At 35.8% G+C, this 5,252-nt stretch overlaps 1 long non-coding RNA gene across 2 annotated transcripts; it reads left to right on the top strand.

The window, feature by feature from the left end:
- The first annotated feature begins 736 nt into the window (after nt 1-736).
- LOC147489401 (uncharacterized) lies at nt 737-3,763 on the top strand. Of its 2 annotated transcripts, none has more exons than XR_015201128.1 (4): nt 737-839; nt 923-982; nt 1,098-1,249; nt 3,475-3,763. It is a non-coding gene; the product is annotated as an uncharacterized LOC147489401 (long non-coding RNA). The 2 variants fall into 2 exon arrangements; XR_015201127.1 differs by lacking the exon at nt 3,475-3,763 and adding an exon at nt 3,284-3,349.
- The last annotated feature ends 1,489 nt before the right edge of the window (nt 3,764-5,252 follow it).

Below are 5,252 nucleotides of genomic sequence, written 5' to 3'. Positions count from 1 at the left end.
TACTCAAAAGATTCTTTGGTTCCCTCTTTAGTTTTTAAAAATGTGAAAGAAACAGGAATTCCTAAAAACGCTATTTTTGTCTATAATAAAGAGTTTATCTAAGATGGAGGTGGCCTTCCATTTAGTTAGAGGTGAGGTTCCTAGGAAATTTCCATTTAATAGTGGAAAATCAAGGTCCCAAAGTTGGTTCTAAAGCTGTGTGCAATTAAGGTCCACCATCTATGTTGTCTCTAGAGATTAGAGGCTCTCATTGAGGGCCATCCAAGAAGTAAAGTATGCATTTGCAAAATGGATTTAGGGGAGAGACGGAGAGTATTGATCTTAGAGTCTCCAGTATATAATTGTAATAAGTGAAATAACCTCAGGCTTGGATGATGCATCAGATATTGTATTTAATGTGACATAATGTTGAGATTGCCGAAATCGGTACTTACTGTTTTTTGCACGTATCTTTATCTAGCTCACTAGCTGTGAAGATTGAAATTAGATTTCAGTTTCAAATGAGCACGCGTACTTCCGATGGTAATTTCATTACTTGACATCCGTTTATTCAAAGAAAAGAGAATAAAGTAGAGAGCATTAAAAGGGACAAGGTCGCAATTGAAAATTTTCTCCAAGAAACTATCGAGAAGCACCAAGCGGAACTTGCGGCCAAAGGAGCATTACACAAATGCTTTAAGTGCAGCCAAGGAGGTTTTGAAGCATTATGGCTGAGGCGCAGCTATCTTTGGCTTTAAACTGAACTGGAAAGTCATTTGAGAGAAGCTGGTGAACGTGAACCTGCATTAGTTCAAACACTAGATGAGCTGAAGCAAACTTTAACTAGAATGGAACAACAAGTACTCTTCTGACGTATTTTCTGGTGCTCTTTTATTAGCTGTTACAATTAACAAATTATAAAATTTCTGGATTAATTTTGTAGGCAGTGTTTCGTGAAGAAATGCTTCGTAGAGACATTGGTGATCTTCAAAATCGATATCAAGTATGTAAAGTTCTTTTGACTATACACCATCTTCATGTTTTTTATTGTGTTGTAGTACGATGGGAAATGACATTTTCCGATAATTGTATTTAACATTGTCTTACATTGTTATCAGGCAAGTTCAAGCAACAGTCTGCCTCAATGACTCTCCATCTGAACTTCAATTTCAGATTTAAATCCCACGTCTCATATCATATCTGCATGCATTCATAGGAAACGTAAGAAAATCAGTATGTATCTTCTATCATGTCTAAAAAGCTTGGGCAGGTAAGAAATCTACTACTCACTTATTTACTAAAAATCACTTATTTAAATGTTTATTGTCTTTTAAGTTAATTGCTTTTATTTATATTTATTTATAATTTTTTGTAATTTCTAGACTTTATGACTATCATCTTGCTAACGAAATAAAAAAGGTCACCTTCACAAACTTAAACTCTAAATAGATGCTGAATATAGAAACGATACCAAGAGACCAATTCGTAGATGCCTAAATGAACCAAAACTGCTAAGATATTAACTACCAAGATATAATTTAAAACAAACTATAAGATAACTCGCTGGAAGACAGAAATAGTTTATCAAACTTTGACATATAGAAAAACCAGGTAAGGTCGGCGGTACACATACCTCGATGGAAGCACTTGAGAATTGCTTGGAAGTCCCTTCAAACAACCTAGCTTAGCTCTGCTTCATGCTAGAAACTACTCCCCTTCTCACTTTCTCCAGTTTTAACTTCCATTGCTTTTGTTAGTTTGTAATTTTGTTGCCTAACATATGTACACCATGAGTTACAGTAGACAACATTATGACATTGACCTCAATAGCACAGTAAGACTAACACAATCCTTAGATGCGCACCCTCACCTGATTAGTTTTATTGGTATTACCTTTTGACGCCACACCATTCCAATTCCTTTAAATGCATCAAGTCAACAACTAGAGACTGCTCAAAAAACCTAAACCTAATAAGTGAACTTAAACCTCTATCAAATGACTTTGACGCATGTATCGCAAGCTTTAAATCATAAAAGGTAGTACTAGAATTACTTAAATGGTTTATGATGAACCAAAACATATTTATCTTGCTAAGGAAATAACATTGTCGCCTTCACATGCTGCAACATTTTTTATAATGTTGAAAAACATACTGAGAAACTTCATAAGAGTTTTATTTAGACATATATGAGGAAAGTTTCAAAAAAACTATACCTCATGACCACACTGATACTTACCAATTGTAGAAGAACTTAAGAATGAGGACAAAGCATTCTCTGCTATATCATGGCAGCTCTAGATAGAAAATGTCACTAGCAATATGGTCAGCCAGTTATAAGCTCATTTTAAAAACTTTACACACATTTACGTACTTTGCAATGTCATCTTACCAATGCATTATATGAACGACTCGATTAGAAGCCAGATTTTGCTAGCTATATCATGGCAGCAGCAGATAGAAAATGTCACTGACAATATGCTCAGCCAGTTATAAGTAACTTTTAAATACTTTACGCACATATACATACTTTGCATTTTGCATGTCATTTTATCAATGCATTATGAACGACTCGATCAGGAGCCAGATTTTGCTATAACATGACTTGATACTTTTTTAACATCTTCATTGTAAAAACCATGAATTACAATGAAGAAAAAACTAAAAAATAAATAAAATCTTCCTTATATTGTAGAAAAGAAAAAAAAAAAATGAAGTATAGAATAAAAATACTTAGCTGTAATATTAGTTAGTAAGTGTAATATTAGCCGCAAGAAAGATGAACGGATTAAAGGCAAAGAACTTGAACTATTACAGCTAAGTATTTTTGTCATCCTACATTGAAGCTGATATTACACCCATCTATGGGCGAGGCAATATAAGTTGAATGCTTACTAACTAATATTGTGAGCCAAACTGTAACATCAAAACTTCCAATATCTTCCAATATTTAGCCACCCTTCAACAAAATGGGGTGTGTATATAAGCTAACTTTTTGGTGAGTCATCTACGCACCCATGATGAGACACTGATAAATGGATTATTGAACTTGAAGGGGTATAAGGATGCATAAAGTTAGAGATGAAGCATATTATGCAGGTATAATCGTGGTTGATTAGGAGAGAAAGGAATATTGTTGTCTACGCTACTTTCGCTAGATATACAATGACATACATGTATGTTGCTCAAAAGCGTTATCAACTCTACCTTAGGCTATATGCAGGGTCCTTTTTATTACTTTTCCCAGCAAAAAGGCATCAAGATTATTTTGTATGCTCTGATATTTGGATTTGTATATTGTTTAGGTAGGTTAATGAAAGGTAAAAGCACCAAAAGTCCTAGCGAATATCGTTGAACCCGTTCTTTCGCTTGGTTTTATAACGTGGGCCTTAAATTTGATTTGAAGTTTATGTGGGAGGTAAAAAGTTACTCTGAGTTTTTGAAGATGCTTTTTTTGTTTTTTGTTAGTTATAAAGTTATGTAATGTTGATGGCAGGTCTTTAGTCCACTGTTGGAGCCTATTGTTCCGCTTGAAAATCTACAACAACCACTCACAATGCTTTATGAGCTTTGTCAGAAACAGGGAAAAAATGTTGATATTAAATATTGGAGGAATGGGGAAAATAAAATTACCAATATTTTGGTGGATGGGAAGCTTTTGGCTTCAGCGTGTTCAGAGCAGAAAGAGACATCGAATCTTATGAATTGCTAAATGGAGTGGAATCTTATGGGATCTTATATAAGGAGGACTATATTAAGTTTGCTTAAGGTTGAATGGCATTATTCCTCCAAATCAGAAATATGTTAGTAGGAGTTTTTTTTAAGTTGAAAATGTAATATAACTTTAGAAACTATTGTTGCAAGTCTTCAAACCCGTGGTGATCATATTGTAATGTTTCTTATCAAGTTTGTTTATTATGTAGACAGATTCAAGGTCTTAAGATTATGAGTCATTCTACTTATTATGTAAATTCGATTTTGGACAAAGTGGTTTCCCATTGGAAAGTGCCGGAGACTGTTTGGACAAGTACTTATTTCCCACTCTTAGTGGCCGTACAAGGCCTTTTTCCTGGGATATATGGTAAAATATCTCTTACAGTCGTGTTCTGGGCAACAAAAACCGGGGAACAGGAGGATTTTAGAAACAAGAGGTTAGACTAAGCTGCCGAGCTGCTTGACTGAAAGCTGCAAAACCATATTAGGCATACTGAGAGGTGTAAGGTAAAGGCCATACAAAGGGATCTATATGGAGAACGTACTGTGCTGCAGATTGAACGTTAGATCGATGCTTCAATCATCATTAAACATCATATGAGCAATAGCAACATGAAACACCAGTGTATATCTGTATACAAACGTTGACAACTATTGTTATCACGAATATGCTCAACGCCAATAAATTTGTAAGAAATTCAGACTCATCGTTCAATTCTATAGAAGGCATGATAAAGCCAATACAAATGCGCACCAAGGCAGCCCCGCTAAGTTTAGCAAATTGATCCTTGGCATTGGAGTTGTTAGATCGACGGGAAGTTTAGCTGCAATTGAAAGCATACTCAGAGCAAAAGAATTAAGTCCTAATAATTTACACGATATCCAGTGCTTCTCATCATGAAATCCACGTACAACATCCTTGAGCATAGATAGCACGCAAAAGAAAGAAGCTCTGGCTCCATTATAAGATTATTAATATTGATTATGATCAACAGGGAGTTTAGCAGCTATTTAAATTCGAAAGCAGACTTACAGAGAACACATGGTGTTCCCCGCTTCAAATAATTGTCACCATGGAGATCGACTCGACGAGCCCGCCACCGCATTTTTAGTTAATTACTTAAAAAATCTCGGATCGGTTTGGAGTAATCACCAGATAATTTTAGTTACGTACAAATATCAGCCGACGTTGCACTACAACAAACATAAACCATTTTACATTCCAGCACATATCGATATACACTGGAACATGGCCGCATCATCTAAGTTATAGACAGAAGATCTCTGGTGTGGCTGTAACACTTCAGAGAACAAATCCCCTGCGACGCCTCCATACTTGCTTGACCCTTTGATAACCGAAAGCACTTCAGAAGTGAGGTCGTTGACAGGAATGAATCCATCGCCATCTGCCCGGGAGCAGGCAGGTAGTCCTAAGAATATTTGAGCACCCGATGGATGTAGTCCATTGCTTCATGCATCTTCAAAATTGGTAATACTTCACGAGGCATCTTGACAAGGGAGAGTGCTGAAAATAAGGATAAAGACGCGAAATGTCATCCG

Source organism: Coptis chinensis, chromosome 7 (genome assembly GCF_015680905.1).
Source record: "Coptis chinensis isolate HL-2020 chromosome 7, ASM1568090v1, whole genome shotgun sequence".
Taxonomy (NCBI): Eukaryota; Viridiplantae; Streptophyta; class Magnoliopsida; order Ranunculales; family Ranunculaceae; genus Coptis; species Coptis chinensis.
Note: the sequence above shows the minus strand (reverse complement) of the source record. Positions and strands in the feature narration are given on the sequence as shown.